This window comes from Caretta caretta, chromosome 7 (assembly GCF_965140235.1).
Source record: "Caretta caretta isolate rCarCar2 chromosome 7, rCarCar1.hap1, whole genome shotgun sequence".
NCBI classification, from domain to species: Eukaryota; Metazoa; Chordata; order Testudines; family Cheloniidae; genus Caretta; species Caretta caretta.
Genome location: NC_134212.1, coordinates 34,245,595 through 34,270,167, shown reverse-complemented (window position 1 = coordinate 34,270,167; position 24,573 = coordinate 34,245,595). Strand labels below are relative to the sequence as shown.

Sequence of the window (24,573 nt, the reverse complement as noted above, 5' to 3'; positions counted from 1 at the left end):
CAGCATGCACCAGGGCTGCTATGAATGGAGGGAGAGGCCAGAAATCTCAGCCAGCCCTCTTGAGCCTTTCAGTCCCAGATGCCAGCACAGGGCCCAAAGTCCAGCCCATCTGAGACCAAAGCAGAGAAAGAATCACATAGCCAGCTTGTTCTGCCCACTTGAAGGAAAGGCCCCAATGGTCTTTGTGTGCCTAACCCTCCTCTCTCCCCCACCACACACTACCTCCCAGCCCCATCCCACAGCTGCTGTCTTCCCCTCCCTTTAGGCCATGCCCTTGCACTCCGCTCTGTGGGGTGATCTCCCAGCATTACACTAAGCCTGGTGCTGCAGCTCTGGGAGCCCTTGGGGGGCAGGGCACCTCCACATCATGGCATCTTATCCCGGCCATGGCAGCTATAGACAACATGGCAGGGAAAAGGTTGGGGGTTCCCTGTGCCCCCAGCAGGGCCCACAGGAGATTTCCCCAAGGGAACCTGGCGTGGAGAAGGCCTTAGGCCATGGTAATACTTGTAGCACCAACACCTGAGAGTTCACAGCCCTATTCACCATGAAACAAGTGATGGAGAAGTATCCAATAAGGCACTCAATACATGTCAGTTCCACCACAGACCCGGCAACGGCCAAGTTGCAAGAGGGGAAGGTTTCCAGTGAGCGCAAGAGCACTTGCCCCTCCAGCCTGGCAAGGGGAAACCCCGCAGGCATCCTGCACAGCAATGCCAGCCATGTAGTCACCAAGCTGCTGGTGCTATTCTCAGGTTCACCATGTGTTTAATTTCTTGATATTTTTAGATGCATCTGCCCTGCACACAGGTCTTTCGCTGGGCAAACTCATACTCCGGGAGGAGAGCATTATTCCTCCCCTAGGCGAACAGTACGCACAGCAGCTGTGAAACAAAAATCCCTCCCTAGTCTTGCTGGGGCTTTGCAAAGGTACAATCTCTGTCCCTCCAGCCATAGCTCCCCTACCCACATAGATGCACCTGGGCATGCTGCAGTCCCTCTGCCTCACTGGAAAGGTGACAAAGGCTCAGCTCCTAACCCTGGCCTCCAGCCCTGCCTCCTTGGGCTGTTGTGCACATGTCGGACATATCAGCTCTTCCTCCCACAAGTCCCAACCCCTGGAGAATCTTACAAGTGACTGTCTTTATTTCCACACGGGGCTGGCTGTGAATGTTCAGATTCCACAGAAACCCCCAGTGTCCCGTCCTCCGGGGACAAGCAGCAGCCAGGCAGCTGGGGTGCTGAGACCATTGCCTATCATGCTGACCCACCCCGTTTCCTTGTGTTCCCCTCTTGGTCTGTCTGCATCCACCGCTCGTCCCCTGTCTTATACTTAGGCTGTGAGCTCTCGGAGGCAGGGACCATTCTTTTGGTCTGTGTTTGTCCAGCAGTTAGCGCAGTGGGCCCTGGCTTATGACTAGGGCTCCAAGGTGCCTCCACAATACACATCCTACAGAAGAAACCTTCAGCAAGGGGAGGCTAAAGGCAGGAAAATGCTTCAGCGACTCTGTGTCTGTTTTAGCCTCCGACTTCAAGCAGAGAGAAAACTGGCTGCACATGGATTGTGATCCCTTGTCCCCAGGGAAAGGGTCTCTGCCCCAGCAGCCAGGCACAGGGACAGCAGGGCAGCTGGAGTTCTTGATGGCTCCCTGTTAGGGCCAGGAAGATCCCTGGGGATTCCTTCCGTATGGCAAAGGACAGGCCTGAAGCACAGGACTCCTTACCTCTAGATTCTAAAGTGGCCAGAACAGAACTTGAAAGGCAGGAGCAGGGGACTTATCCTTGTGTCTCCTGGTATCGATTCCAACAGGGAGAAGCAGAGGCAGGGAGCAAAGCTAGGAAGCTCTGGGCCTAGGAAGACTAACCTGTCATCCCTGCTGTGGCATCATAGCCCAGAACATGGAAGAAGCTGGGACCTTCCTGCAGGGCTTGATGGCCCAGGCAGCCCCAAGTTGGGACGGGTGGCACCCCCTACCCAGGACATTATTCCTCCCCGTATTGCAAAGCTGGGTCTGAGATGGCTCGGGGAGTGCAGACTGCACGGTCCCACTCTGTGCTCACCCAGTGGCGCACACACGAGGCTCAGCCTAGCCCGGCCTCTACACTTCTCTTTTCTTGCACTTGGCTGTCAGCTCCAGGGCCAGTTCCACTCCAGGTCACAGCAGCCTTCATTCCTCCCCCGTCTCCAGGCGTTTGGAAAGAGGGAGCAGCTTGTGGCGAAGCTGCTGTGCGCGCCCAGACAGCTGCCCCACCCTGCCCCAGAGGCAGCTGCATTTCCCAGCTGGCTGACATGATCCCTCTGCATCGGTTTGTTACATGTGCAAAGAGCTGGTTTCACAGCTGGCTGATGGCAAACAAGAGAGGCTGCTGCCAGGCCCACGTAATCTGTGCTTCGGGGGTTTCCTCCAGACATCAGTGATCCTTAACGTCCTCTCCTCAGCACCTCCACGGGCTGAAACCCTGCCTGCTGCATAGCCAGGTCATTATACCAATTCGCTCCAAACACACTGAGATAATCATCCCCAGGCCTCAAGAAAGAGGAGAGCCGCACACTTCTCCCAGACCAGGGGATAATCTATGATCCCAGGCCACCGGTCAGCACCTCCAGCCTCCAATCTGCAATCAGGAAGGGTCCCGGGCAGCCACCTCCGGAGCTCCAGCTGCCATCACCATCCAAACCATCTCCAGGAGAGGGAGGACAGAGACTGGAGGCAGACCAGAGACAGTTAGGTGTCTAGGACACACAGAGCGTAGGGAAGGCACAGGGCGGCAAGAGCACTAATCCCCTTAGATCCACTGGAGACTGTCAGTTACTGTTGTGTGCACAGAGACGACGGGCTGACACAATCCCAAACCTCCACTCAGGACACAAAGGGAAGATCTGCTGAGCGAAGCTGGGGCTGCAGTGGCAGCTAATCTCGGAAAATCCATGGCCAGCACACAGTCAGACAGCCTCAGTGGAGCCCGAGCAGAGATTTCACAGGGTGAGTGAGGCAGACTCCAAGTTCAGCACCAAACCACAAATGCATCCCCTCTGCTCTAGCACAGCACCCATGTTAAACCATGTTCTATACAGCTTGAGACCTTTAGAACAAGGCTCTGTGGTTTTCACTCTTCCTATGCTCGTGCCGCGAATGCAGAAGCCTCCATGCTACACCCCTGTGGCAGCAGGACACTTGTTGGGCTATCCACATAAGCGTCAGGCAGCTACCAACCAACCACTGGGCCACCGCACACACCCAGCATCCAACCACCCACTCCAATAGCTCCCACTCTGCAGCCTCTCGGCTGGGGAAAGATAAAGGCTCAAAAACTCACTTGGGGAGATTCCTGCTCCCCTAAGTCCTCTCTTGCAGTCCCTTCAGGCTGAGTCTCTGCCAGCGCTGCCAGGGTTCCGGGGGAATTGCTCGCCCCTCAGCCAACTGAACCTACAGGCTCTGCAGAGCAAGGGGTGCGACACCACATGGCTGCCCTAAGCAAGGAAACACGTGGAGGCAGGTGGCCAGCGACCCTCCCAGGCTCCCGTTAGCAAGGCCGGCTGCAGTAACACAGCCTGTGCTAGAACACTGTCCCGCTGCCCCGCCAGCCCAGACACCCAGGGTCCTGTTCTTGACACCCTTCCCCCACAGTCTGTTTGATCTGTGGGGACTGGAGTTAGCCCAGCTCAGGATGCCACTCCCTCTGGCAGAGTCGCTCTGCTTCATACCGGCTTAATTGTACATGGCACCAAACACAGACAAATGACTCCTGTAGCCACTGCAGCCAGTTCTCAGGAGATTCCCCAGAGTGTTCCTCCAGCTACAGCATGGGTGGTTACATCCCATCACACCCATGCACTAGGGTGTGCGTGTGGGCACACACGCACACATGAATGCACACACGCATCCCCAGACAGGTGCATACACATGCACAGACAGATGTACGTGTGCACACCCACACAGACCGAGGGACGCCTGCACACACCCCCAGAGATAGATGTACACATGTGCACACATATACAGATGTACACGCATGCACACACCCAGACAGAGGCAGAAGTATGCACCCACACACAGACGCACATACAGTGAGGGGTATGCACATGCACCCACACAGATGTACGTGTGCACACGCCCACCCACAGAGACATGCATACACGCGCACACCCACATGTGCACACACACAGACTGATGCACAAACAGACATGGGCACAAGAAGGAAAACAAAGTACGAGCCCAGGAATGAGGAGAAAGACAGGACAAGGGCAAAGGAGGGTGCTGCAGAAGCTGTTCTGGTGTCGTGGAAGGAGCCTGGGATGATTCCGCACTGCACCTGTGGACGCGCCCCATATGGGGGCAAGCAGAGGAGGGAGCACCCACCGTTGCCAGTGAGACATGTCTAGCTCTGCTGCCCACCGATGTTGGCAGGCTATTGTGGGGTCCGCTCCCGCCCAGCTGCTCCGTGGCGCATGCGAAAGTCCTTCTGTGCTCTTTGCCTAGTGCCCTGCAGATTTCACACATCCGTCTTCGGGTGTGACCGCGAGGGGCGCAGGGCCGAGAACAACGGGCCGCTTTGCTCTCGGCCTCTGTGAACAAGTGGGCGCCTGTGTTCCCCCGGGACACACGGCTGTTTCTGACTAGTGCCGAGAGCCAAAGGGGGTGGGTTGTGCGGGAGGCAGAGCAGCAGTTCTCACCAGAGCCCCTGGGACAGCGCCATGTCCCTGGTGAGTTAAACAACACCAGAAAGTCACATGACTGCCTTCGAAATCCAGTGACTGACCCAGCCAGGCACATTGGCTTCAGCCACATCAGCATCTGAATCACAAGGCAACCTCTGATTTTCTCTCTATCACCATAGTGACCCACCCATCCAGCCTCCTTATGTGCCCCTCTAACTCTCTATCCCCATTACACCCTCCTCCATCTATCCATCCATCCAGGCATCCCCACACAGCTCACTCTCACTCTCTGTGGGTTTTAGGCTGCTGCCCATCACCCTAGTATCTGAGCACCTGCCATGTAAAAACAATAGTGGGCTCCATGGAGTCTCTGGAGAGGAGGGCTGGACCAGTGGAGAAGGGCGTGGAGCCTGGGCCTTGGGAGAAGTGGGCTCAAATCTCTGCGCCACAACAGGCTTGCTGTGGGACCTTGGCCAAGTGCCTCTCTCTGGGCCTTGGTTCCCACCTGCCCAATGAGGATAACAGCAAGGGTGTGAGAGGATAAATACAGTGTACCCTAGATGCTACAGGGACAGGGAACAGGGAAGTCTCTAAGGGCACTTCTCTCTTTGTGGGGGGAAATAGTCTGCCTAGTGTTGGAAAACTTTTCTGCATCCAAAGAGAATGGGGAAGTGAGGGCACAATGGAGGGGTTGCAACAGGAGACCAGCCACTCGCTATCCAAAGAGAAGGGATCCCCCGGCAGCAGGAAAGGGTCAGAGGGAGACTCTACCCTGTGCGCAAATATCGAGTGCATCACGCCCGCAGGCCTGTGCCAATGCAGCCAACTTCTCATTTCACAGAGGGGCCCAGAGCACAGGTTGCTGGGGCAGGCTGACAGTTCTGGTGGCTGCAAACAGGGCAGAGTCACTCTAAACAGCCGGCAGGGTGGGAATCGGGGGAGGGTGCACTATCCAGAATTCCTGCTCTCTGCTGGCCACAGAGAGTGACTACTGGCTAAGGCCTTGCTTGGCCTCAGCTTCCCCTTTGCCTCTTGGTTACCATCCTCCATAAGAAAGAGGTTCCACGCAAGCCCCGATACACCTCCCACCCCACCCCAAACCCCTACACACACACCCCAAACCCTGAATGCTTAGTAAAAACACACTGCAAATCCTTACGCACACCACCACCACTAGGCTCCACAAATGCACACACCTCCAAATCCACTCCCCACCTCCCCCAATACCATTGCCAACACCCCACCCACAAACACCACCAACTCGCCACTCCTCACACACACACATTACTGCAATAGTCATTTATATAAGAACTTAGACAGGCTGACACACACCCATGCTGTGGGGATAGGTGCCTAGATAAGAACCTGGCTAGACCCATATACACACACATACACACACACTTTGTTGCTCTCACTTGTTGCAGCTTGTCTCACGTTTTGATGGCGAGCTCTCCAGGGCAGGGAACGGGCCTATATTTCATTCATCTGTGTAACACCCCGTGAGTTTATGGGTGCTGCAGAAACCATAGTAATCGCTCCTGGGGCTGGCGCTTCCCACAGCACCCAGCTATTTACCTAACCATGTTACAACACTGGGGCAGGCCCACGCAGAGAGATCCTTGCTGCTTCATATTCGTATTGCACTGGAGCTGCAGCCTCTGCCTGTCACACCCAAGTTCCCAGAACCAGAGAGGGAGCAAGGGGTGATGAGAGAGGACACCTGGCTCCTCCTATGCCCCCTCGTGTGCTCCACACTCCACCCTGTCTCCTCTATCTCTCACACTGGTAAGTCTGCTTGGAAGGGCCCCTGAATTACCTCTCACCAAGTCCTGTCCCCCATTTCCATGAGCTGTGAAAGCCAGGCAGCTTCCAGAGTCTGTCCCATGACACATCGTGCTGCCTTTGTGCCCACTAGGCAGATCCCTGGTATTTCTTACCCGCCGTACAGCAGCCTGGGCACCCAGACTGCTGCCCTCAGAACAAAGAGTCCATTGTCAAGGGGTGCTGGAACAATTTGTATAGTGGGGGTCCTGAGAGCCACCAAACCAAACTGTAAATCCTGTGTATATGGAAACCACTTCAATCCAGGGGGGGCCCACCTAGTTCCAGCACCTATGCCATCATCTAGCACAGGGGTGGGCAAACTATGCCCCGCAGCCCACATCTGGCCAGCCGATTTAATCCGGCCCTCTAGCTCCGGCTGGGGAGGAGGGTCTGGGGCTTGCCCCATTCCCCGCGCTCCAGCTGGGGAGCGGGGTTGGGGGCTGTTCTGCACGCACATGCCGCAGCTCCTGGAAGCAGTGCCATGTCGCCCTCCGACTCCTATGTTTAGGGTCAGCCAGGGGGCTCCGCGTATTGCCCCATCCGCAGGCACCGCCCCCACAGCTCCCACTGGCCAGGAATTGCGGCCAATGGGAGCTGCAGGGGTGGCGCCTGCGTATGGGGCAGCGCACAGAACCACCTGGCCACACCTCCATATAGGAGCTGGAGCGGGGGACATGTCTCTGCTTCAAGGAGCTGCTTGAAGTAAGAGCCACCTGGAGCCTGCATCCCTGACCCCCTCCCATGCCCCAACCCCCTGCCTCAGCTCTGATCCCCTCCTGCCCTCCAAACCCCTCGGTCCCAGCCCAGAGCATCCTCCTACATCCCAAGCTCCTCATCCCCAGCCCTACCCCAGAGCCTGTAGCCCCAGCCGGAGTCCTCACCTCCCCCACACCCAGCCCAGAGCCCCCACTCACACCCTGAACTCCTCATTTCTGGCCCCACTCCAGAGCCCTCACCCCCAGCCAGAGCCTTCACACACACACACACACACACACAGTGTCCCAGCCCTAGCCCTGATCCCCCTCCCGCCTTCTGAACCCCTCAGTCCCAGCCTGGAGCACGCTCCTACACCCCAAATCCCTCACCCACAGCACCACCCCAGAGCCCACATCTGCAGCCAGAGCCCTCACCCCTCCGCACCCCAACTCCCAGCCCCAGCCCAGAGCACTCTCCCGCACCCTGAACTCCTCTTTTCTGGCCCCACCCCAGAGCCCGCACCCCCAGCCAGAGCTCTCACCCCCTCCTGTACCCCAACCCCAATTTTGTGAGCATTCATGGCCCGCCGTACAATTTCCATACCTAAATGTGGCCCCTCGGGCCAAAAATTTTGCCCACCCCTGATCTAGCACAACTCCCCATACACACAACCCCCACCACCACAGCCTCGCCTGGAGAGGTGGGGAAGATCCCTGTGAATGGACCAAAAAGCCCAATTGTGTCATCCAGACAGTTCCAACATGCATCTAGACCAGGGGTGGGCAAACTTTTTGGCCTGAGGGCCACATCTGGGAATAGAAATTGTATGGCGGGCCATGAATGCTCATAAGATTGGGGTTGGGGTGAGGTCTCTGGTTGGGGGTGCGGGCTTCGGGGTGGGGCCAGAAATGAGGAGTTCAGGGTGTGGGAGGGGGCTCTGGGCTGGGGAGTAGGGTGCAGGACAGGGGATGAGGGCTCCAGCTCATGGTGTGAGCTCTGAGGTAGGGCTGGGGATGAGGAGTTTGGGGTGTAGGAGAGTGCTCCCGGCTGGGACTGAGGGGTTTGGAGGGCAAGAGGGGGATCAGGGCTAGGGCAGGAGGTTGGGGTGCAGGAAGGGGTGTAGGGCCTGGGGTAGGGCTGGGGATGAGGGGTTTGGGGTGCAGGAGGGTGCACCGGGCTGGGATCAAGGGGTTCAGAGGGCGGGAGGGGGGATCAGAGTTGGGGCAGGGGCTTGGGGAGTGGGGAGGGGCTCAGGGGTCCAGGCTCGGGGTGCCGCTTACCTCAAGTGGCTCCTAGAAGCAGTGGCCATGTCCCCCCTCTGGGTCCTACGCAGAGCTGCAGACAGGCAGCTCTGCGCGCTGCCCCATCAACAGGTGCCACCACTTCAGCTCCCATTGGTCGCAGTTCCCTGCCAATGGGAGCTGCGGGGGTGGCGCTTGGGGCAGGGGGCACTCTGCAGAGCAGAGCCCCCTGGCTGCCCCTACATGTAGGAGCTGGAGCAGGGCCATGCTGCGGCTTCCAGGAGCTGCATGAAGCACCCCCGACCCTGCTCCCCAGCTGGAGTGCCGGAGTGGGGAAAGCCCCAGACTCCGCTCCCCAGTGGGAGCTCAAGGGCTGGCTTAAAACGGCTGGCAGGCCGGATCCGGCCCCCCAGGCCGTAGTTTGCCCACTCCTGATCTAGACAATCCATGGGCTCTTTGTCAGAAGGAGAGAGGATTTACAGACAAGTTTCCATTCCAAACACAGACAGGACGTGGTCCTGGACCTTCACTGGGGTATCCAGTCTAGTCTCCTCATTGAAGCCCGTGCACTGCGGTGCACAAGGCAGATAGGCAGGGGCAATGCTACCGTCACAGAGAAAGCAGCTGAGAAATGATCCCTGGGTGGCGGTCCATTCTCCGGCTGCATATGCTTCCCCTTGTGCTCTGCATCTTCCCCTGCAGGAATCCCTGCTCTTTGAAGGAGGGGAAGAAGGAAGTCAGAGTGGATGGAACGGCAGCACTCTCCGAAGGGCCAGGAGATGGTCTCATGCCAGCTAGCGGAAACACACACTGCCCCCCACCCCCATCAGTTTGCCACACACTTCCAGGGGGTGCAGGGACAGTTAAGCCGCCTTGACTCTTGCAAACACCAAGCACAAGATTACATATGTAGCTACCCAAGTCCCTCTGCAAATAAGTGTATTGCCTAATAATAGGCCAAGGCACAAAAGAGCTGCAAGGGGATCATGGAAACATATTGTAACTTCTAACAGCCTCGCCCCTCCTTCCCCCACACACACAAACCCTGTACAGCTCACAGGCCTCCTGACACTCTTTGCGAACTGCCTCAGTATCATAAGACCGCACCAAACAGGCCAGCTCCAATTACAGGGTGTGGGATACCCTAGGATACCCGGCTGGAAGAGGGACCCTGAGCTGCTCAGAGAACTGCCTTGGGAGCTCTAGGCCACAAGTCAAGCTTCTCTGCAACAGCCCCTCTCTGTCACTGACTCTGCCCCACTGCTCTCTCTTCACCTCTCTCAGTGCTCCCTTCTCTCAGGCAACCACCATGGGGGAACTGTCTGCTTGTCCCTTCCGTGCCCCTAGACCCCAGCTCAGTACCAACTTACTAATTAGTGTCCTCTGGAAAAACATCCCCAGTGCCTGTAATAAAAATAACAGCTCTCTAGCCCCTGGCACTCACAGGCCTAACGGTGCTTTATGACTACGACCAAGCCACATTTGTGAGCTAGTGCAGAACTGTCATTTTAACGAGGGCCAAAGCAGTTGATATATTTTCGAATAGAACCAAGGAGTTCAGACTCTCAGACGCATGCTCTAACCAGTAGATACCAGTCCCCTCCCACGCTGAGAATAGAACCCAGGTGTCCTGCTCCCAGACCCCCTGCTCTAACCCATTAGACTCCACTTCCCACCCAGGGCTGGGGAAAGAACCCAAGAGTCCTGGCTCCCAGCCTGACTCTAATCCAGTAGGCCCCTCCCAAATACACCAGTGTTCCCAAGACTGAAGTTACATCTCCCCAAGCTTCAAAAGCCTCAAGAAGAGCTTGTCATTTTATAGACTCCTAGGTTTCCAAACCCGCAGGTGCCATACTGCTCATCTAATCTGACCTCAATAGGACAGGCCAGAGAATTCCAGCCCGTAACCTCGCTCTCCAGGGAATGGTACCTCCAGCGAAGAGAAGGCTCCCCACAAGCCCTCCCCATAGCGAGTGACAGCTGAAACGCAAATCATCACTTGGTGCTTAGGCAACCCAGCTGACAACCCACAGGGACCACAGCACCAACCCCTGAACTCCTGGCTGCCCTGCACAGAGTTCTCCATCTAACACTCACACATCAGTCCTTCTGTCTGTCTGATACCTCCACTTCAGTCTGTCCATCTCTCCAGGCCTTTGGGCCCCACTCATCTCCAGTTTCCCAGCCCAAGTACAAACTGATCTCTGACTTCCAGATACAAGGGTCTCTCTGCACAAAAAACAGATCCCTGTGAACTGAACTTGGAGCCGGCTACCAGCCATTCTGGGCCCTTTGCCACAGGAAACATGGAGTTAATCTTGAGTGGCAACAACAGTCAAATAAACGTTTGTAGGAGTGGAGCCCGAAACAGGCTGCCAGGCCCGGAGCAGCAGAACGGGAGGGGGGCTCCGGGCCCTTCTCTCCCTGTGAGTGAGGAACAAAGGGACTGGCCCTTCAATCAAGGGCTGGGTCAGTGTCTAGAAAGGGGTTGTGACGGCCCCACGGGCTGCGCCGAGGCAACACAGCGCTGCCGCCTCCAAACTGGCGGAGAAGGTGCCACACCCTGAGCGCGACTAAGCGCAGCGCCCGAGCCACCCACCAGCCCGCAGCGCCCAGAAACCACAGGCGTGGGGCTCCTCAGCGCCCTGCAGGCTTCCCTACCCTGCAGCTACGCGAGTTCCCCAGCCCGGCTCGCAGCTCCCCAGAGGGCACCATGCGCTCCAGCATAGGGTGGGGCGGACGCACGTTACAAGATTGGGGGGCGCTTTGCTCCCCGACTTGAGCAGCGACACAGTTCGCCCCCCACCCCTGCACACACACACCCTGGGGCGCCTCTCACAGGCCTGCCACTGGCGACGCCTGGTTTGAATTAGTCACTCTTTCCAACCACCACATTCCACAGGCGGCTGGAGTGGGTCCAGTGCGGGGGTCCCCACCCATCGGGAGAGGGGGGCTCGGGACAGCTCCACCACCGCGGCTGCATGGCCACTCAGCAAAGCTCCCCAGAGCAGATCCCAGGCTCCAGCGCCCCGCCAAACCGCCCCCAGCCCGAGCCCGGAGCAAGGGAAACTTTCAACACGCCCTCTATACAACCGCCACCTACACACACACACCCTGTGTACAAACCCCGCCGATACACATCCCCCTGCATGCACGTCCCAAATACAACCCCTGCCTATAGAAACACACAACACACACCTCATGTGGAACCCCACCTATATACGCCTCATAAACACACTATCTGCAAATGCCAGCTATATACAGCCCATATACATTCCCCCATATACAACTCCCACACACACACCCAGCCCACACACACACACACCCACAGTCCCAGCCCTCACACCCAGCCCCTCCCTCACGCACACACGCCCCCTGCAGCTGCGGGGACTTTTACCCCCCTGTTGCGCCCCTCCCCGCAGGCGCAGCGCCCCCAGGGCTCCCAGCCCCAGACCTAACCCGACCCGCTCCCTGCCCTACGCGCAGTGAAGGCTCCACTCCCGGGACACCCGAGGAGCGCAAACGTCCAGCCCGGGAGGGGGCAGAAAGTTCCGCCTGCCCGGCCCCAGCTCCCTGCCCCAGGTTCGGTGCCAGGGGCGGGTCCCCTCTGCCCGAGCGCGCCCGGGACGGCTGGTCCCCTACCTGCGGGTCAGTGGCTCTCAGCTCCCCGGCACAGCCATGCCCGGCAGAGTCCCGGTACTGCCCAGCCCCGAGCCCGCTCCCGGATTCCTGGCGGCGGTGGCTGCTCCCTGGCACGCAGGGTCCGGTCCTGTCCCGGCGGCGGAGCGCACGAAGTGGACGCCGCTCGGCGCAGGGCTGGGCTCTTGTAACTCAGCCCGGGCTGGGTGTGTCTCTCCTCTTTCCAGAGCCGCGCTGCTGGGAGGGAGGGACCAAGAGCCCAGCCAGCCTCGAGCAGGGCAAGCGAGTCACCCTGCCGAGCCGGGCCGCGCTGCGCTGGGCAGCCCGGCAGTGCCCGGGGGCGCACATCCCGGCCAGCCCTCCCCCTCCCATGCCCAGGTGCGCCCTGGCATTGGCATACCCCAGGACAGCAGCACCCTGCTCGGTTCCCCGGGCTGAGAGCCCCTCCCACGGAGAGACATGCATCCACCTCTCCAGAAAAGCCCCCGTCCCCCCGCTGGGGGCCCAAGCCTGCACCCCTGAAAAACTAGAGCAAGCTGGCCCAGAGGGTTAGACTTGTGCCGCCCCCTCCTACCCTGTGGGCTCCACCTCCCCGGATCAGAGGGCTGAACAAGAAGCTGGCTGTGACCCTCCCTGCCCTGGCATCCTTCAGACTGAGCTCCACTCCCCTGCTCTGGGTTTGAGAGCTGCTCACAGACAAAAAACTCAAAAGATGCAGGGAGAGACCTGCCCAAGGTTAGCACCTTCCACCCCATCCTACACACCCTGCCTGCACCAAACTCCACACAGCCACGTGAAAAGAGGACACAGCTGCACCGAGAAAAGGGGCTGCAAACCTGCTACAAGATGGCCCCAGGAACAATCAGCCCCCAGACACGACTGCATCCCCTCTGCTCCAGCACAGCACCCGGCACCTCCAGCCCCCCCCCACACACACACACAACTGCATCCCCTCTGCTCCAGCACAGCACCCGGCACCTCCAGCCCCCCCCCCCCCCACACTTGCGTCCCCTCTGCTCCAGCACAGCACCCGGCACCTCCAGCCCCCCACACACACACACACAACTGCATCCCCTCTGCTCCAGCACAGCACCCGGCACCTCCAGCCCCCCCCCCACACCTGCGTCCCCTCTGCTCCAGCACAGCACCCGGCACCTCAAGCCCCCCACACACACCTGCGTCCCCTCTGCTCCAGCACAGCACCCGGCACCTCCAGCCCCCCCCCCACACACACACAACTGCATCCCCTCTGCTCCAGCACAGCACCCGGCACCTCCAGCCCCCCCCACACCTGCGTCCCCTCTGCTCCAGCACAGCACCTGGCACCTCAAGACCCACACACACACCTGCGTCCCCTCTGCTCCAGCACAGCACCCGGCACCTCCAGCCCCCCCCCAACTGCATCCCCTCTGCTCCAGCACAGCACCCGGCACCTCCAGCCCCCCCACACACACACCTGCGTCCCCTCTGCTCCAGCACAGCACCCGGCACCTCCAGCCCCCCCCCACAACTGCGTCCCCTCTGCTCCAGCACAGCACCCGGCACCTCCAGCCCCCCCCACACACACAACTGCATCCCCTCTGCTCCAGCACAGCACCTGGCACCTCCAGCCCCCCACACACCTGCGTCCCCTCTGCTCCAGCACAGCACCCGGCACCTCCAGCCCCCCCACACACACAACTGCGTCCCCTCTGCTCCAGCACAGCACCCGGCACCTCCAGCCCCCCCCCACACACACACACACAACTGCGTCCCCTCCGCTCCAGCACAGCACCCGGCACCTCCAGCCCCCCCCCCCCCAAAACTGCGTCCCCTCTGCTCCAGCACAGCACCCGGCACCTCCAGCCCCCCACACACCTGCGTCCCCTCTGCTCCAGCACAGCACCCAGCACCTCAAGCCCCCCCCACACAACTGCGTCCCCTCTGCTCCAGCACAGCACCCGGCACCTCCAGGCCCCCCACACACCTGCGTCCCCTCTGCTCCAGCACAGCACCCAGCACCTCAAGCCCCCCCCCACACAACTGGGTCCCCTCTGCTCCAGCACAGCACCCGGCACCTCAAGCCCCCCACACACACACCTGCGTCCCCTCTGCTCCAGCACAGCACCCGGCACCTCCAACCCCCCCCCACACACACACACCTGCGTCCCCTCTGCTCCAGCACAGCACCCGGCACCTCCAGCACCCCCCCGACACAACTGCGTCCCCTCTGCTCCAGCACAGCACCCGGCACCTCCAGCCCCCCCACACACACAACTGCGTCCCCTCTGCTCCCGCACAGCACCTGGCACCTCCAGCTCCCCCTCCCCCCAACTGCGTCCCCTCTGCTCCAGCACAGCACCCGGCACCTCCAGCCCCCCACACACAACTGCGTCCCCTCTGCTCCAGCACAGCACCCGGCACCTCCAGCCCCCCCACACACCTGCGTCCCCTCTGCTCCAGCACAGCACCCGGCACCTCCAGCCCCCCCCACACACACACACACAACTGTGTCCCCTCTGCTCCAGCACAGCACCCGGCACCTCCAGCCCCCCCACACACACAACTGCGTCCCCTCTGCTCCAGCACAGCACCCGGCACCTCCAGCCCCCCCACACAACTGCGTCCCCTCTGCTCTAGAGACCTTTGTCGCACCAAGATGTGGCTGCATCTCAGCATTCTAACATGGTTTCCAAGCAAAGAATATTCCTTCAAAATCACAAGGCACCCAGTGTTTAAGTCTCTTCCATACTGCTTTTTTTGTTTTTTTTATTTGAAACATGACTTTGGAAGCGTCTGCTGTCATTCAGGCCCAGACCTGGCTTTTAATAGCCCTTTCCCATTACTCAACTTACTCATCACGTTTTGTGTTAAATACCTAATTATGGCCTTACATGTCCCAGTGAGTGTCCTGGAGTAAGACATGTACCAAAGACAGCCTTTCTGTGCTGCAGCTTCCTTATTGACTTTTCTCAGAAATTCATTTTTTCCCCCCACTTTCCTGTTTCCCATCTTCTTCCACCTGCCTTCCCCACTCCTCTCTCTCTGCTGTCAATGGTTTGCTAACACTTACTAATGAGCATTTCCAAAATGAACAATTGGGCTGTGTCTGATGGAGAGTGCAGTACACATGCCTGAAGATCAGGAAGATATTCCTATGTTATAGCCACTGCATGAAACTAGCAACCTTATATTTCAGCCTAGGTACATACACAGTCCCCTTCTCCATAGCTCCTGAGCCCCTCCCAGCTTCCTCCGTGGTACTGACAGAGAAATGATTTGCTCCAAATCACACAGGTACCTTAGCAGCTCCAGCTACTGAACCCAAGTTCATTGCTTTAACTACAAGATCCTTCCTTCTCCATAACACACGGTAGATCTGGGTTCTCCTGTTCTGTCCCATCTCCAGCCGAAGCCTGGTATTTTGAAAGTGCCTGCAAGGGTCTCCATCCCTGCCTCCCTGGAACTGCTGCATTGGTGACTCTACCAGGCCTTCCTTTAGCACACCACAATAATATCTCGCACCTAGACAGAGCTCTGCATTTCCCCAGCCCTTACGAGCTCAGTAACCCTCACGATCCACTTGTGAGGCACTGAACTAGCCGCAGGTCAGAAGTGAATCCAGAATGAGGACTCCAGAGCCCCTGGCTCCCAGCCCAAGCTTCATTCGCTGGCTACTGGTGCTTCATGCCTCAGCCAAAGGACAGCAAAGAGTGGCTGGAGGGGAAAGCTGGGAATAAGAATTTCTGCTCACACAAGTGAGATCCTGTACTGAGCCCCTAATAAGAGCCTGTGGCAGTCAGGCATGGAGTAGCCTGTGGTTTCAGCCACCAGTCCTTACCCCGCAACCGCCAAGTTTGTTTACAAGCTATAATGACCCAGTGAGTTTGGTTTGTTTAGATGCTATAAATATCACATGAGCCCTGCTCAGCCTCCGTTATAAACACCCCAGCCCTCAGCTTTGTTTATCAGTTACAAGCCATCCAGCAACTCTAGTTTGAAATGCACCCCATGCAGGCTGTTGCACCATAGAGGGGGGTTGTTGTTTGTTGTAATCCATCTCATTGAACTAGAGAGGGGGCTTAAGTGACTGACCTGCTGCCTTTAAAAGACCAGAGGTCAGCCCCCACCTGCTGCAGGGCAATCCCAGGAATCCCAGCTGGGAAAGCCACTGGAATTCACACCCAGGAGAGAAGCTGAAGAAGGCAGGTGGGTCACGAAGGGACACAGGGCTCTGCACCCCCCTCTCCCCAAGCACAGGGACCCCAGAGGGGCAGCCGCACAGCTCCCTGCAGCATCTAGGCACTTTGTGGTGGCAGGGTGGAAACGCTTCACTTTATGGCAGGCCCTTGGGTTCAGGAGGCTCAAGGGGTAAAGATCACTCCAGTGATCAAGCCGGCGTCACTTCCTTATGGATGGGTGAGGCAACCTGGGGGTCTGAAAGCACAGTGTGGGGAAGCCACTCCCTTCACAGAGGAGTTAAATGACACTTTGTGGGTATTTGTCATCCAGCCCCAGGTGGAAACATCAGCTAGTTGTACTTACTGGTGCACCCAGAGAGCCAGGCAATGGGGCACACAGTAAAAGGTGCTCTAGGGAGGGGGCAGGTTAATTTAAAGGGGAGGCCATCTGGTCCAGGTAGTGGGCTACTGGCATGGGAGTCAGCAAACCTGCACTCTGGTTCTCTCTCCCACTGACCTGCTGGGTGACCTCGGGCAAGTCCCTTCCTCAGTGCCTCAGTTTCTCCATCTGTGAAAGGAGGTGATGCTGCTGTCACCTTTCCAGTGACATATATCACATGCACAAACTGCATTTAAAGAACATTGTTAAGGTGGCAAAGCCAAGCAGTCCAAAGTGAGGAAATGACAGTGTTATCCATAATTATCCAGTGTTATCCATTAAGTCAGTGTTTCCCAGACTTGTTCCGCCGCTTGCGCAGGGAAAGCCCCTGGCGGGCCGTGCCAGTTTGTTTACCTGCCGCATCCGCAGGTTCGGCCTATCGCGACTCCCACTGGCTGCAGTTCGCTGCTCCAGGCCAACGGGGGCTGCGGGAAGCAGCGCGGGCCGAGGGATGTACTGTCCGCCGCTTCCAGCAGCTCCCATTGGCCTGGAGCATCAAACCGCGGCCACTGGGAGCCGCGATCGGCTGAACCTGTGGACGTAGCAGATAAACAAACCGGCGCGGCCCGCCAGGGGCTTTCCCTGCACAAGCAGCGGAACAAGTCTGGGAAAAACTGCATTAAGTTATTCTTAATTCAGCCCCTTTGAGCACACAGATTACTATACTGCCTGTAATTATATATTCACAGGCTATTTTTTCCACAAGATTCCTGCCTCATCGACAGGATGGACAGTGCTCATTTAATGAGCAGTATTCAGTATTTTGTTTTCACCTCATTGATCAATGTGTGGCTCCAGGCCTTGTTTACAGCACACTGTTCAAACGCTGCTCTTAATACAAAATTATCTATTTCCTCATGGGCTTTTCTGTGGCTATCACTATAATTATTGGAGTGCTTCCTGAATATTAATTAAAGTAACTTCACAACATCTTTGGGAGGTGAGAGAGGTTTATGCCCATTTTACAGACTGGGAACTAAGGCAAGGAGAGATTAAGGTCAAAAGTAGCCACTAATTTTGGGTGCCAACTTTGAGACACCTAGGGCCTGATTTTTCAGAGAACTTAGCGTCATATACCATGTTATATTTGCAAAGCCCTGCTCAGTCCCATTAACTTCAGTAACAGCCGTGCGGGTTGAGCACTTCTACAAGCGAGATCCCCAAGATTGACATTGGGAACCCAGGAAATGAGGAACACACAATCAGTGACCACCTGCGAAAAGTGATTTGTACAGTATGATGACTTGGGACTCTGCCTGTACAGGCTATGAATTCGGTGTGAGATGATGGAATTCTCTCCGCAAGGATCTTTACCAAGATGGAAACTCCACTTTGATTGTGCTGCCCCTTTGACTCCTTTATTGGCTGTTTGCTCCCTTCTGTGGCTGAAATTCCAAAAGCTGGTAGCAAAAGGACAAAAGAGGGTCCTTGACTTAAAGTGCTCTTCCATTGAAATGGAATAGCTCTAATCAATAGTCTGGCTCCCAGCCAGGAGAATTGATTTGTCAGGGGAGAGATCACCTTGAACATAAAGTCACCTGGTAGGGGTCTGTGATCCCCGGAGGAGGCTGAGCAGGACATCACCTGACAGAGGGAGCTAAAAGTTATAGAAGGGCAGGAGCTGCTGTTCTTCTTTAGGGCACTTTTTCTCCAGCTCAGGATGAAGGAGAGGCAACCCAGCATCTAGAAGCCCAATGAGGCAGGGAACCCTGTTTACCTACCTGAATATAGCTGGTCTTCCATGGAAACGGTGAGCTAGTGAGGGGCATCACAGTTAGGACATTTGTTGTTTTCTATATGATCTGAACTCTCTCATGCTTTATCTGTTAAGTAAAAGGGTAATGGCATGAGACTGAAAAATATCTGCATGTGTTACATGCTACATATCCAGGCCTCCTGGGAGAAGAGGCTCACACCTTTGGGTGGAGTTCTGGGAGAGGGGGTGTTTAAGCTACTGGGGGGTCAGCACTGAGCCCAGGGAGTAAGCATTTGGACAGCGAGTGCTAGCTCTCTCCCAACCCCTGGTTCCTTGTCCAGCCATTCCCAGTTTCCCCTCTTCCAGCTCCTCATCCAACTAGTACTCTTCCCCATCCCACCCCCACAGCTTCCAGACACCCCACTGCAAACATGAATGGAGCCTCCATGGGAAACTGGTCAATCTTAGTGTGAGGAATGTGGGAATTTTGGGTAATAGTTTTATGAGCCATATGTTTGCTTCAGTTTACCCACCCACTTTATATTGCTATCTTCTGGGTTTAAATGGATTGACTTCTGGTAAAGGAAAGGGAAATGAGGTATGGCCAAATGTCACATATGCTGTCTGGGTTGGGACCAGATACTTTAACAAGAACTGGTTGGATTCAACACATGAATGAAAGGCCTGGAAGAGACAGTGGAAGAGACAATGACCAGAACATTGACACTTAAGGAATGGAAGCCAAACTAGGCTGGACATGTGAACACCACATCACTGGAGGCAGGAGACCAAAGGGACAAGGCATGAGGTGGCTTTGGCCATGTCTACACTACAAACTTTGGTCAACACAAGTTACCTCAGTGTACAGCTGCCACAGTTTGTATGTCTCTCGGGCACATGCATAATTAGCTGCAATTCATGCTCACCAGGTGTGCTTGTGTCAACGTAAAGTGTGGTGCACTATAAATAGGCATTCCAGTGTCCCATGTGCGCCCATCCAGCAGAATGCCTTGTAGGATATTTTTGCAACATTTTGTGAGATAGAAATGACTCACCCCGGGATCTCTGGGAGCTAGAGGTCAAGTTCCCGGCATGCTTTGTCCATCCCATAACGCCATCCATGTCTCATCATTTTCATGTCATTTTTTAAAATCCCGCATGGCACTTTTCCATGTCCACTGTCTGACAGAAGCATGGAGCCTGCAGAGTTCTACACTGTTCTCATGAATGCTGTGAACACAGGATGCAAGATCCTCTTCTATTTGCACACCTGCAGGAAGTACAGCAACAACAGGGGACATGACTGTTTCTCTGAGGACAGTGTGCTGTGGCTCATAGCAAAAAGCAATTCCAGGTTGGCGGTGCTGTTCTCAGAGCGGATGCACAAGGTGGAGCGCTGCTTCTGGGCCCAAGAAACAAGCATTGACTGGTGGTCTGCATTGTAGTGCAGGTTTGGAATGACAAGCAATAGCTGCAGAACTTTTGGATGCGAAAGGCCACATTCCTGGATCTGTGTGTAGAGCTTGACCCAGTTCATTTCCTGTGCAAGGGCACCAGAATGAGAGCTGCATTGACAGTGGAGAAGCAAGGGGCGATCGTGCTCTCCAAGTTTGAAACACTGGATTGCTACCGGTTAGTGGTAAATCATAGAATCATAGAACTGGAAGGGACCTTGAGAGGTAATCTAGTCCAGTCCCCTGCATTCAAGGCAGGACTAAGTATTATCTAGACCATCCCTGACAGGTGTTTGTCCAACCTGCTCTTAAAAATCCCCAATGATGGATATTCCACAACCTCTCTCGGCAATTTATTCCAGTGCTTAACCACTCTGACAGTTAGGAAGTTTTTCCTAATGTCCAACCTAAACCGCCCTTGCTGCTATTTAAGCCCATTGCTTCTTGTCCTATCCTCACAGGTTAAGAAGAACAATTTTTCTCCCTCCTCCTTGTAACAACCTTTTATGTACTTGAAAATACTGTTATCATGTCCCCTCTCAGTCTTCTCTTCTCCAGAGTAAACAAACCCAATTTTTTCAATCTTCCCTCATAGGTCATGTTTTCTAGACCTTTCATCATTTTTATTTGCTCTTCTCTGGACTTTCTCCAATTTGTCCACATCTTTCCTGAAATGTGGCACCCAGAACTGGACACAATACTCCAGTTGAGGCCTAATCAGCGTGGAGTAGAGCGGAAGAATTACAATGTCTTGCTTACAATACTCCTACTAATACATCCCAGAATGATGTTTGGTTTTTTTGCAACAGCATTACATTGTTGACTTGTGATCCACTATGATCCCCCAGATCCCTTTCCACAGTACTCCTTCCTAGGCAATCATTTCCCATTTTGTATGTGTGCAACTGATTGTTCCTTCCTAAGTGGAGTACTTTGCATTTGTCCTTATTGAATTTCATCCTATTTACTTCAGACCATTTCTCCAGTTTGTCCAGATCATTTTGAATTTCAATCTTATCCTCCAAAGCACTTGCAACCCCTCCCAGCTTGGTATCGTGCACAAACTTTATAAGTGTACTCTCTATGCCATTATCTAAATCATTGATGAAGATATTGAACAGAACCGGACCCAGAACCGATCCCTGCGGGACCCCACTTGTTATGCCCTTCCAGCGTGACTGTGAACCACTGATAACTACTCTCTGGGAAAGATTTTCCAACCAGTTATGCACCCACCTTATAGTGGCTCTATCTAGGTTGTATTTCCCTAGTTTGTTTATGAGAATGTCATGTTAGACAGTATCAAAAACCTTATTAAAGTCAAGATATATCACATCTACTGCTTCGCCCCATCCACAAGGCTTGTTACCCAGTCAAAGAAAGCTATCCAGTTGGTTTGACACGAGTTGTTCTTGACAAATCCATACTGACTGTTATGTATCACCTTATTATCTTCTAGGTGTTTGCAAATTGATTGCTTAATTATTTGCTCCATTATCTTTCCAGGTACAGAAATTAAGCTGACTGGTCTGTAATTCCCTGGGTTGTCCTTATTTCCCTTTTTATAGATGGGCACTATATTTGCCCTTTTCTAGTCTTCTGGGATGTCTCTCATCTTCCATGATTTCAAAGATAATTGCTAATGGCTCAGATATCTCCTCAATCAGCTCCTTGAGTATTCTAAGATGCATTTCATCAGGCCCTGGTGATTTGAAGACATCTAACTTGTCTAAGAAATTTTTGACTTGTTCTTTCCCTATTTTAGACTCTGATCCTACCTCATTTTCACTGGCATTCACTATGTTAGACATCCAATCGCCACCAACCTTCTTGGTGAAAACCGAAACAAAGAAGTCATTAAGCACCTCTGCCATTTCCACATTTTCTTTTGTTGTCTTTCCCCCCTCATTGAGTAACGGCCTACTCTGTCCTTGGTCTTCCTCTTGCTTCTAATGTATCTGTAGAATGTTTTCTTGTTTCCTTTTATGTCCCTAGCTAGTTTGATCTCGTTTGTGCCTTGGCTTTTCTAATTTTGTCCCTACATACTTGTGTTATTTGTTTATATTCATCCTTTGTAATTTGATCTAGTTTTCACTTTTTGTAGGACACTTTTTTGAGTTTGAGATCATTGAAGATTTCCTGGTTAAGCCAGGGTGGTATCTTGCCATACTTCCTATCTTTCCTACGCAATGGGATAGTTTGCTCTTGTGCCCTTAATAATGCCTCTTTGAAAAACTGCCAATGTCTTCAATTGTTTTTCCCCTTAGACTTGCTTCCCAGGGGATTTTACCTACCAACTCCTTAAGTTTGCTAAAGTCTGCCCTCTTGAAATCCACTGTCTTTATAGTGCTGTTCTCCCTCCTACCATTCCTTAGAATCGTGAACTCTACCGTTTCATGATCACATTCACCCACGTTGCCCTCCACTTTCAAATTCTCAACCAGTTCCTCCCTACTTGTCAAAATCAAATCTAGAACAGCCTCCCCCCAGTAGCTTTCTCCACCTTCTGAAATAAAAAATGGTCTCCAATACATTCCAAGAACTTGTTGGATAATCTGTGCTCTGCTGTGGTATTTTCCCAACAGATGTCTGGGTAGTTGAAGTCCCCCATCACCACCAAGTCCTGTGCTTTGGATGATTTTGTTCATTGTTTAAAAAAAGCCTCATCCACCTCTTCTTCCTGGTTTGGTGATCTGTAGTAGACCCCTATCATGACATCACCCTTGTTTTTTACCCCATTTATCCTTAGCCAGAGACTTTCAACATATCTGTCTCTTTTTTCTATCTCAACCTCAGTCCAAGTGTATACATTTTTAATATATAAGGCAACACCTCCTCCCTTTATTCCCTGCCTGTCCTTCCTGAGCAAGCCATATCCTTCTATACCAATCTTCCAGACTTGGTATTATCCCACCAAGTCTCTGTGATGCCAGCTATGTCATAGTTGTGTTTATTTACGAGCATTTCGAGTTCTTCCTGCTTATTCCCCATACGTCTCGCATTAGTATACAGACATCTAAGATACTGATTTGATTCCCCCCACCTCAGTTCTGTCTTGTCTCACCCTTACTTCTGCTATAACAGCTCATGCTCCCCCCCCCCCCCCCCCAGTGTGGGCCATTGTCATGTAAGTATGTAAGACCATTAATCGTCTCCTGTTACACAGGACTGATTCTTGGGCAATGTGCAGGAAATATCAATGGCTTGCAGCCAGAGGGTTCCCGCACTGAGGTGGGGTGATAGACAGCTCACCTTGCCACACCATAGATCAGCTGAATTGGCTACTTTTCTATGGCTATGCAAGCAATGGTGGTTCACTGGGGACGCTTCACCGATATCAGTGTGGGCTGGTCAGGAACAGTACATGACACTCGCATCTTTAAGAACACCGGGCTGTTCAGAAAGCTGCAAGCAGGGACATTCTTTCCAGCCTAGAGCATTACCACTGGCATACTCAAATGCCAGTTCTGATTCTGGGGGACCCAGCCTACCCCTTGCTCCTTGGGCTCATGAAGCCATACACTGGCCTCCTCGGCAGCACCAAGGAAAAATTCAACTACAGGCTCAGCAGGTGCAGAACGCCTGCTGAATGTGCTTTTGATAAATTGAAGGGACTCTGGCAGTGTTTACTCACTAGATTGAGACACAGTGAGAAAAATATCCCCCTGGTTATAGCTGCCTGTTGTGTCCTGCACAATATCTTTGAGGCAAAGGGGGAAAAGCTGCTGCCGGGGTGAAGGCCAAGTAGCTGTCTACCACCCTTCAACACCCAGACACAAGTGCTATTACAAGAGCCCCGATGCTGCTGCTGCTGGCAGGATGGTGAAAGTCCCCAAAACCTGCAGGACTTACTGCAAGAAATGTGGCAAGCACCAGCTGCACAAAGTGACCCAGTACAAGAAGGGCAAGGACTCTCTCTACGCTCAGGGAAAGAGGAGACAGGATCGGAAGCAGAGTGGTTATGGTGGTCAGACAAAGCCTATCTTCTGTAAGAAGGCCAAGACCACGAATAAAATTGTGCTGAGGCTTGAGTGTGTGGAGCCCAACTGCAGGGTCCAAGCGAATGCTGGGCCACTAAGAGGTGCAAGCGCTTTGAGCTGGGAGGAGACAAGAAGAGAAAGGGCCAGGTGATCCAGTTCTAAACTCCATCTTGTCCATTGTTATGGAATCCATTAAAGTACGTGGAAAGAAAGAAAAAAAATGAAGCTATGCAGTTAATGGAGGCTTTGAAAGAGCACTTTACCAGTAAGCCACAGTAGCATTCTCTGCTGGAACGTTCCCTGGGCCTGGAGCTTTGGGTGTCACTAAGAATTGTATCGTGCTTGCTGTACATTTATAAATGTGGCTGGGTATACTCCTGAAGCTATGAATTCTGTGGTGCTTGGTGTGCACTTACAAGTACTGTTTGCTTTGAGTACCACTGTGCATTCTGCAATATTTATTGTGAAGTAATAAAGATAATAGAGTGTTTGTATTTAGGAAAAAACAGTGCAGAAAATCAGTGTGCAAACCCCAAAACAAACCACATGCAATGTTATACAGTTTTTCACATAACTTAATGGGAGTGAAAATTTAAAATTAGAAAGGGAGTAAACATTTCTGTTCATTTGAGTGCACATGTAGTCTGTTGTTGCTACACATATACACGTGTGAGAACCACGGTTGGTGTGTGAAGCTGTGGTTTTCTTTCATGAGGAGTGCCAGGGTAATCATACATGCTGTGATGCCAAGTGGTATGTGGGGGGATGTAGGGAGTGGTGACCAGGG

At 54.2% G+C, this 24,573-nt stretch overlaps 1 protein-coding gene and 1 pseudogene across 1 annotated transcript in view; one reads left to right on the top strand and one right to left on the bottom strand.

Annotated features, from left to right (window-relative positions):
- Nucleotides 1-12,258, bottom strand: part of AHNAK (AHNAK nucleoprotein) — a 36,596-nt gene extending 24,338 nt beyond the window's left edge. Inside the window, exon 1 of the mRNA XM_075130529.1 lies at nucleotides 12,061-12,258. The gene's annotated coding sequence lies outside the window, so the exon portion shown is untranslated. The remainder of the gene's footprint in view (nucleotides 1-12,060) is intronic.
- An 11,367-nt stretch (nucleotides 12,259-23,625) lies between these two features.
- Nucleotides 23,626-24,007, top strand: LOC142072873 (large ribosomal subunit protein eL42-like; annotated as a pseudogene).
- Nucleotides 24,008-24,573: the final 566 nt, after the last annotated feature.